The 9,841-nt window shown below is 37.8% G+C and overlaps 1 protein-coding gene across 5 annotated transcripts in view; it reads left to right on the forward strand.

Annotated features, from left to right (window-relative positions):
- Positions 1-9,841, forward strand: part of MYNN (myoneurin) — a 39,753-nt gene that overhangs the window by 18,747 nt on the left and 11,165 nt on the right. For 2 of the 5 annotated variants that reach the window (XR_013968256.1, XR_013968258.1), the window contains one exon: positions 3,356-3,435. The exons of 2 other annotated variants lie outside the window; for them this stretch is intronic. The gene's annotated coding sequence lies outside the window, so the exon portion shown is untranslated. The remainder of the gene's footprint in view (positions 1-3,355; positions 3,436-9,841) is intronic. One more of the 5 variants, XR_013968257.1, reaches the window with a different exon arrangement.

A 9,841-nucleotide genomic window follows, 5' to 3' on the forward strand; every position in this document is an offset into this window, starting at 1 on the left:
TGATGTCCAGAGCTTAATTGAACACCTTACCAGGGAGAAACAGTTCTTAGGTCTGACTGAGCTAGTTAGATTCTCAATAATTTGAGCTCTGAAATTCAGAGACTGTTATGTTTTGGCATACGTGTAAGTGAAAAGATCATTTAGAACTGGCCCAGTGTGAAGCAAGTCAAAATATAAAGGAAATGATGAATAAGCAGAGAAAGCTAATCTATAGAGTGAAGCAAGGGAATGAAATAGGTTCACAGAACCAAGCCACTGATTGCCTGTGAGAGATTGGTGTGGCATTGGTGTCTGGCTTTGCAGTCCCATTCTTGAGCTGGCACAGCTTTATGCTTCCTTTCCTTGTCCCTGGGTGCCAGTGATTTTTTTCTGTTACATCCATACAGTAAATCCCCCTTTTCTTAGACAGTCTTGAATCCGTTTCTTTTCCTTGCAGTTAGCCCTGACTTAGACACCTTAAGTTTTGATCCTTAATGATTAAGAAGGTGGTGATGCCATTAACTATGATAGGGAAGATACGGAAGAGGAAAAGATAGGAGTGCCTGGGTGGCTCAGTCAGTTAAGCATCTCACTTTTGATCTCAGTTCAGGCCTTGATCTCAGGGTTGTGAGTTTAAGACCCACTTTGGCTCCACACTGGGTGTGAACCCTACTTAAAAAAAATTAGCAGAAGATGGAAAAGGAGATAAAAAGTGGAAGAACACCAGGGTAGTGCAAGTTTTAAGAAGACAAGTGATTTTGTACTGGTCATACATTACAGAGAAATTAAATAGGGTGCAAATCAAAGACAACTTTGGGTTGGGTAATGGGGGCATGATGATTCTTTGAGAAGGCAGTTGTAGTAATAGCAGGAGTAGAAGTTAGGTGGATATGGTTTGAGTATTTAAGACATTGAATACTACTATTTAGCTGAAAAGCAGTGTGGTGCAGGATCATTTTTTGTCAAATACGTAAAAAATACAAAGCACATTATTACTTGTTTTCACATCTCAAACACTAAAATGATCAGCATAATATGATTTGCAACACTGAAATCAGAGGCTGTATTTTCGAGCCTGATCTTGAAAGTGGAAGGAAACTTTATATGGTTGCAGATTTACTCACTACAGTTCAGGTGTGCAGAGGAAGTGGAGTTTCTGACAACTTGAATTTCCTTCCTCTTGAGCTCATACCTCATGGGAAGTCAGGAAAAAATTGACTTTTTTAAGCCAGTTTAAAACTTAGTCTGATAAAAAGGAGATACAGTTTATAAGATTTTGAGGTAATGCTTAAACTTTTGGGAAAATGCTCTTATTTCCATACTTTGTCTCCTCTTTAAACTGGTGTCCAGGTATATGAAGGGGACTTAAGTGATATAATGTTATCAGGGAAGACAGCGTCTTCAGTTCTTCATTCTCTGGGCATCCTACTGGCCTCTGATGCAGTAGGCCACAGCTTGTGAAATATGTGATCAGGTTTTTCCTAGCTTGGTCAGAACCCGGTAGTTCTTGACTGAGTTGGCCTCACCTTAGTTCCAAGAAATGTGGAGAACTCTCACACTTCTGCAGCTCTGTCTCAAGCAGGCCGGTATAGATCAGGATGCAGGTTTCACCTGTGCTACCTTCCTGCAGGCTCAAAGTAAGCCTTTTTTCTTCCCATTCATGAGCTTTCCTTCCCACTCAGCTACCTTCTGAGTTTCCCCTTGGGAGAATATAGAAACTCGTGGGTCCCCTCCATACCACAGAAGAACAAAGATTAGCCTGGACAAACAAATCTCATTACCAAGATTTACTTTCATGTGACTTTGCCCTGCTTAGCCTGATGAGAGGCCATCTCATTCCAGAATCCTATAAACTCCTCTACTGCCCAGCATATTACAGATACTTCAAAGCAATAAAAGATGGACTGTTGCTACATTAAACATGAATGGATCACGTTAATGTTGTTCAAAAGAAGTCAGACACAGTGTATACTGTTAAGATTCAGTTTATATAAAATTCAAAAGCAGGCAAAATTACTTTGTGATGTTAGAAGGCAAGAGAGTGGTGCCTGTTGGAAGAAGTTTGGAAGAGCTTCTGGAAGCATGTGGCATCTACTATCTTTATCTAGGTCATGGCTGACATGGGTGGGTTAGCTTTGTGATAACTCGTTTACCTGTTCATTTAATATTTGTGTACTTTTCAAGGGGTGCCTGGGTGGGTCATTTGGTTAAACATGCAACTCTTGATCTCAACTTGGGCCCTGAGCACAGGCCCTGATCTCAGAGTAGTGAGTTCAAGCCCCATATTGGACTCCATGCTGGGCATGGAGGCATCTTAAAAAAAGATTTGTTTACTTTTTGTATGTACATTTTAAAAAGTACATATTAAAAAAATGAATTTGAAGAATGAAGAAAACTAGAGTATTGGTTCTTAAACTTTAATAAGCTTAAAGACCTGGATTGTAAAAATGCAGACTCCCCAGACTGTCCTCAGAAGTTCTGATTCAGTAGGTCTGACTCTAAGAATCTGTAATTTTAACATTTGCCCCAGTGGTTCTAATGTTCCACGCTTTAAAAATGCCGATTTAGCATCTGTAGTTTAACAAACTCTCCTTAACTCTCTGGACAGATATTCAAGTATAAGAGGTTTGTCATATTAATTGTTACTTGAATCTGAATTTATCGGATCTCTAATATCTAGGAGTAGCATTTCTTCACCACCTTAATGTCTTACAAATGTAATGACAGTTGTTTAAAATGTTCCTTTTTTTTCCTATAGCGCGGTTTTATTGCATCCATTGAATTCTGCAGATTTTCAAATTTGATTAAAAGAAAAAATTTTATTCATTTCCTATTACATTTTTAACAATACAAAGACATTTGATTTTCCTGGGATATATTGCCTTTTTAGATACAGATACTTAGTTCTAGACTATTCAACATGTGATAATGTAAAAGAACTCTAAAAAACAACCAGTCTTTATATCTGCAAAGCAGAGATCTTAAAATGGAAATAAAATAAGATTTGAACACATAGAATGTTGCCAAGTAAGGTTTGGTAAAACCTAATAAGTAAAATCAGTAACTAGTAAAATCAGTCAGTTTAAGTGTCAGGATACATAATGTCATTTATGGAATTCTGTAGTCTATAAAGTATAGCTTTGTTAGTTCCACTGTAAACAATGGCAGATCTTTACATGATTTTCACATCAGTGGAAGGTCGTATTATTTGTAAAATTTCATTATCAGATTGTGTAATTTTCTTTGATATAACATATAAACAATATTTATCTAAAAAAATACCAACAACTTGAAATCCATTTCACACATAGTTAATATGAACTATTGAGTATGTATTTTCAACCTATTCCAGATGTTTTAAGATTTTGTTTTTCAGCACAGACTCATCCCGATAGCAACCATCTGTCCTGTTCTGGATGATTCACATTCATCTCTGAAAACATGAGAATGGATTTGGTAAGGCATTTAGGTCTTTTCTGGCTCAGTGACTCTGTAGTATTAAGTGAAAATGATGCCTGAACAGTTTATTAGATGTTCTTCCCCTTATGTAACCACCACTACCCTCTGTGCCCACCCTTCATTCCCCCCAGGGAGTATAGGAACATGGTGTTAGGTGCCAAATACAAGGAAATACCTGTAAACCTTCAAAACTCATTAAATAGTGGGTAGGGTTACTGATCTTAATTGTTTAATCTACTAAAGGAGCGAACAGATGTGATTTTTTTGATATGCTAATTAAAAATAAATAAATACAGCTATAATTGAGGAATTCACAGTACTTTTAAATGAAGGCCAGTATTTTGACAACTATGTAAAGCTGACCGCCACCTTTATTCCACCTCCACCCTGTAGACCTTTAGAGATAGATGGCATTTTCTTTTAGACTGTAGGACCTCAGCATAATTTAAAGTAACCTTTTAAAACTGTCCACATGTCTTTTTTTCACACTTTGACGAGTAAATCATTCAGGTGAAGCAGCATCTTGGCATGTGTGAATAAATTTGTGAATATAGGTCTGTAATCAAAGCATCATAGTGTTTGTTGCCTCATTGGAATCTTAATTTGAAAACAGGATTGGCCATAGACAACAGTAATTTGCCATCAAATCATTAAAATCTTACTGGCATCTTCTAAAAGAGAATGATCTTAAAAAGTTCACTGACATTACTGACTTTTTTAAAAGCGTACATTTACATGTGTTTCTATATATTTCCCTGTGTTTGCAAAATTGTATCAACAATCATTATTACCTAAATAAGATATATAAAATACTTTTTCAACTCTGAACCCCCTGAAATTCCCTTGGATTCTGCCACCTGAACCTTTTTTAACCACTTCATGACAACTTTCAGTTAGGATACCTATAATGCCTTTTTCTTTTTATGCTATTTTACTACTTAATGATATTTTCTTTTTAAAAGTGTATTAGTTTAATTCCTTGATTTTTTTTTTTTTCTCCATGGCTAAAATTTTAGTCTCTACTCTTCCCTCTCCAGTCTTTTTTTTATTTTTTAATTGATGTGTAGTTGACATAGTAGTTTCAGAGTTACAACACAGTGATTCAACAATTATATACATTACAGAGTGCTCACTATGATAAGTATAGTTATCTGTCACTGTACCATGTTACTACAATATTAATGAATATGTTCTCTGTGCTGTAGTTTTTCATTTTCTTCACTTATTTTAATAAGTTTGGAAATTTGTACTTCTTAATCCCGTTCATCTATTTTGTCTAACCTCTCATCTCCCTTCCCTCTGGCAACTACTAGTTTGTCCAACCACTAGTTTGTCATCTTTGAGTCTGTTTTAACATTTTAACAATATTAAATCTTCTAATCCTTGAGCACAGGATATCTTTCCATTTGTGTTGTCCTCAGTTTCATTCATCAGTTGTTTTTTGTTTTTTGTTTTTTTAACTTTATTAATGTTTTTAAGAAAGCTCTACACCCAGCGTGGTGCTCAAACTCACAACCCCAAGATGAAGAGTCACATGTTCTGAGCCAAACAGGCACCTCAGTGTTTTACTCTTTTTGATACAGTTATACATAGGGTTGTTTTCTTAATTTCCCTTTCTGCTGTTTTGTTATTGGTGTACAGGAATGCAACGTATCTCTGTATTTTGTATTCTGCAACTTACTGAATTCATTTATTCTAATATTTTTTTTGGTGGAGTCTTTAGAGTTTTCTATATATAGTCTATGTCTCTGCAAATGGTGACAGTTTCACTTCTTCCTTACCAATTTGGGCGCCTTTTATTTTTCTTGTCTGAGTGCTTTACCTAGGACCTCTGGTACAGTATTGAATAAAAGTAGTGAAAGTTTGGACAACCTTATTTCTGACCTTAAGGGGAGAGCTTTCAGCTTTTTTTTACCTTTTTTACCTTTACCTTTTTTTTTTTTAGCTTTGGGCTTATCATATATGTCTTTCATTATGTTAAGGGATGTTCCTTTTGTGCCCACTTTGATAGTTTTTATCATCAGTGGATGTTCAATTTTGTCATTCTTTTTCTGCATCTACTGCGGTGGTCATAAGACTTTTATCCATTTTGTAAATGTAGATCATGTCAGTGATTTGCAGGTATTAAACCATCTTTGCATCCCTGGAATAAATATGACTTGATCATGGTGAATGATCCTTTTAATGTATTTTTGAATTCTGTTCACTAATACTTTGTTGAGTTTTATTGGCCTATAGATTTGTTTGTTTTGTAGTTTGTTTTGGTATCAAGGTAATGCTGGCCTTGTAAAATGAATTTTGAAGAATTTCTTCCTCTTCTGTTTTTTGGGATAGCTTGAGGATAGGTATTAACTCTTCTTTAATGTTTGGTAGAGTTCATCTGTGAAGCTATCTGATCCTAGACTTTTGTTTATTGGGAGTTTTTTATTATTGGTCCAATTTTGTTACTAGTAATTGGTCTGTTCAGATTTTCTGTTTCCTCCTGACTCAGTTGGAAGATTGTTTCTAGGAATTAATCTCTTCTAGGTTGTGCATTTTGTTGGCTTTTAGTTTTTTGTAGTAGTTGTTTATAATTTTTTATATTTTTATGGTGTCAGTTTTAACTCATCTTTCATTTCTGATTTTGAGTTCTTGATTAGTCTGGCTGGAGTTTTACCAATTTTGTTTATCTTTTCAGAGAACCAGCTCTTGGTCTCATTGATCTTCTCTGTTGTTTTTTTAGTCTCTATTTCATTTATTTGGGCTTTGTTGGTTCTTCTTTTTCTGGTTCCTTAGATATAAGGTTAGATTGTTTAAAATGTTCTTGTTTCTTGAGGTAGGCCTATATCACTATAAATTTCCCTCTTGGAAATACTTTTGCTGTGTGCTGAAGATTTTGAACTGTAGTGTTTCCATTTCCATTTGTCTCCAAGTATGTTTTGATTTCCTCTTTGTTTCTTTGTTGATCCATTGGTTGCTTAGTAATCTGTTATTTAGCTTCCAGGTATTTTATGTTTCATTCAGTTTTCTTATAATTGATCTCTTTCTAGTTTCATACTGTTATGGTGGTAAAAGATGCTTGATATGATTTCAGTGTTCTTAGACTTGTTTTATCGACTGCATGTGATCTGTTCTGGAGAATATTCCATGTGCACTCAAATAGATATTCTGCCGTTTTGGGGTAGAAAATTCTGTATGTATCTGTTAAGTCTACCTGGTCTAGTGTGTCATCATTCAAAGCCACGGTTTGATTTACTGAGTGATCTATTCGTTGACGTAAGCATGTGTTAAAGCCCCCTACTGTTACTGTGTTATTGTCAATTTCTCTCTTTATGTCTGTTAATATTTGCTTTATATATCTATATGGTGCTCCTATGTTGGATGCATAGGTGTTTGTAATTATTATATATTCTTTTTTTTTTTAAGATTTTATTTATTTACTTGACAGATAGAGATCGCAAGTAGGCAGAGAGGCAGGCAGAGAGGAGGAAGCAGGCTCCCTGCTGAACAGAGAGCCCGATGTGGGGGCTCGATCCCAGGACCCTGGGATCATGACCTGAGCCGAAGGCAGAGGCTTTAACCCACTGAGCCACCCAGGTGCCCCATTATTATATATTCTTAATGAACTGATCCTTTTATCATTATTTAATGACCTTTTTTGTCTCCTTACAGTCTTTTTTTTTTTAAGTCTATTTTACCTAATAATTAGTATTGGTATCCCATTTCCGCCCCCTGCTTCACTTGCATGGATGATCTTTTTCCATCTCTTCATTTTTTTTTTTTTTTTAAGATTTTGTTTTTTCATTTGAGAGAGAACACGTACAAGCAGAGGGGAGGGACAGTGGGAGAGGGAGAAGCAGACTCCCCGCTGAGCTGGGAGCCCAATGTGGGGCTCTATCCTAGGACCCTGGGATCATGATCTGAGCTGAAGGCAGACACTTAATCGACTGAGTCACCCAGGCACCCCTCCATCCCTTCACTTTCAGTCTGTATGCATCTTTAGGTCTTATGTCTCTTGTAGGCGGAATATAGATGGGCCTTGTTTTTTTATCCTTTCAGTCATCTTATATCTTTTCCTTGGAGGATTTAGTCCATTTACATTTATTCATTCATTTATTTATTTAAGATTTTATTTATTTATTTGACAGTGAGCACAAGTACAGGGAGCAGCAAGCAGAGGGAGAGGGAGAAAGCAGGCTCCCCAGTGAGCACGGAGCCCTGTGAGGGGTTGGATCCCAGGACCCTGGGATCATGACCTGAGCCAAAGGCAGATGCCTAATGACTGAGCCATCCAGGCACCCTAGTCCATTTACATTTAAAGTAATTATTGATAGGTATGTACTTACTAGCATTTTGTTATTTACTGATTGTTTCTGTAATTCTCTCTTCCCTTGTGATTGATGGTGTTCTTTAGTGTCCTGCTTGAACTCCTTTCTCTTTTTGTGTATCTGTTAGAGGTTTTTGCTTTGTTGTTACCCTGGGGTTCATATATAACACCCTGTGTATAGCAGTCTATATTGAGATCATGGTCTTTTAAGATCTCTAAGAGCACTGAAGTTTTATTCCCCCCTTCATGTTTTAGGTATATGAGGTCATATTTTACCTCTTTTTGTGTATTCCTTGACTAGTTTTTATAGATAAAATTGATTTTACTACTTTTATTTTAACCTCCTTACTAGGTTTCTAAGTGATTGATCTACTACCTTAACTATATGTTTGCTTTTACTGTGAAATTTTCTCCTAATTTTCTTCCACTGTGGCCTTTTCTTTCCACTTAGAGAATCTCCTTTAACATTTCTTGTAAAGCTAGTTTAGGGGTGATGAACTCCTTTAACGTTTTTGTTTGTCTGGACACACTCTCCCCTTCAATTCTGAGTAATAATCTTGCTGGATAGAGTATTCTTGGTTGGAGAGGTTTTGGTTTGCTTTTTTCTTTCAGCGCTTTGATGATGCCATGCCCTTCTGGCCTATAGAGTCCTGCTGAAAATGAGCTGATAGCCTTATGGGGTTTCCCATGTATGTATGTAACTGTTTGCTTTTCTCTTGCTTTGGGACTTTCTCTTTAATTTTTTTCATTTTAATTATGTGTCTTGGTGTGTACCTCCCTGGGTTCATCTTAAGACTCTTCTTGGCTTCTTGCACCTAGAGGTCAGTTTCCTCCCCAGATTAAGGAATTTTCAGCTGTTTTTTCTTCAAATAAGCTTTCTCTCCCCCTTCTCTCATCTCTTTCTGGGATCCCATAATGCAAATGTTCATACACTTGATAAGTCACAGAGATACTTTAACCTATTCTCATTTTTTATTTTTACTGTTCAGCTTGAATGTTTTCCAATACCCTGTCTTCCAGATCACTGATTGATTCTTCTGTATCTTCTAATCCACTGATTTCCTCTAGCACATTTTTTATTTTAGTTATTACATTCTTCACCTCTGACTAGTTCTGAGTTCAGCCACTCTTCTCTCAAGTCTAGTGAGTATCTTTCTGACCATTACCTTGAACTCTATCAGGCATATTGCTGATCTCTTTGTGGTTTTGCCTTCTTTCATTTGGGACGTATTCCTGTGTCTCCTCATTTTGTGTTTCTGTGAATTACATAGGTCAGCTGCTTCTCTTGGTCTTGAAAGTAGTGGCTTTGTGTGGAACGTGTCCTGTAGTTACCTGCACCATGGCCCTCTCTGGTCACCAGAATTTGTTGAGGTTGAGCTATGACGGATGCTGGCGTGCTGGTGGATGATGCTAGCCCTCTGCCCCACCACCTACAGTGATCATCCTGTAGTGTTGAGGGCACACTGGTGAGCAGGGCTTGTCTGCTGCACAGCTGGCTAATAAGCCCTAGTCATCTCTACAACATGGAGACTGGGCCAGCACTTAGCCTGTCTGCAGTGGTCTGCATTGCCTGCTCTGGGCTCACTGGTAGGCAGCGCTTGTTTCCTGTGTGGGTGGCTGTGAGACCTGGTTGCAGCCCTTGTGGGCATGCTGTCTGGAATGAGAGTCTGTGACTGCCGCAGACACACTGAGGGTAGGGCTTGCTCCCTCTAGAGGCAGCTGAGAAGCACAGCTACAGCATCTGCATGTGCACTGGTATGTGGGGTTAGCTCCCCACTCCCCAGGGCAGGAGATGCTGTGGAGGGGTGCCTACCACAGTGGGCAGGTTGGAAGGGCAGGGCACACAGAGCTAGCAAGGTAGGGGGAGAATGTCAGAACTGGCTTCTACAAGTGTCTGACTGTCTAGGCTGGGAGAGGACAAGAAAAATGGCACCCACTAGCACTTTCAAGCCCCGGGAAAGCTCCTGTTTATTTCCTATAGATTCCTGCCCCTCCTGTACACATCCTAAAACTAGTTGATAAATCTCCCTCAGATATACCCCAGGCACTTTTTGAACTGCTGCTTCTATGCTCTGTCTTGGGCCAAGTTATTTAATG

This window comes from Martes martes, assembly GCF_963455335.1.
Source record: "Martes martes genome assembly, chromosome: 1".
NCBI classification, from domain to species: domain Eukaryota; kingdom Metazoa; phylum Chordata; class Mammalia; order Carnivora; family Mustelidae; genus Martes; species Martes martes.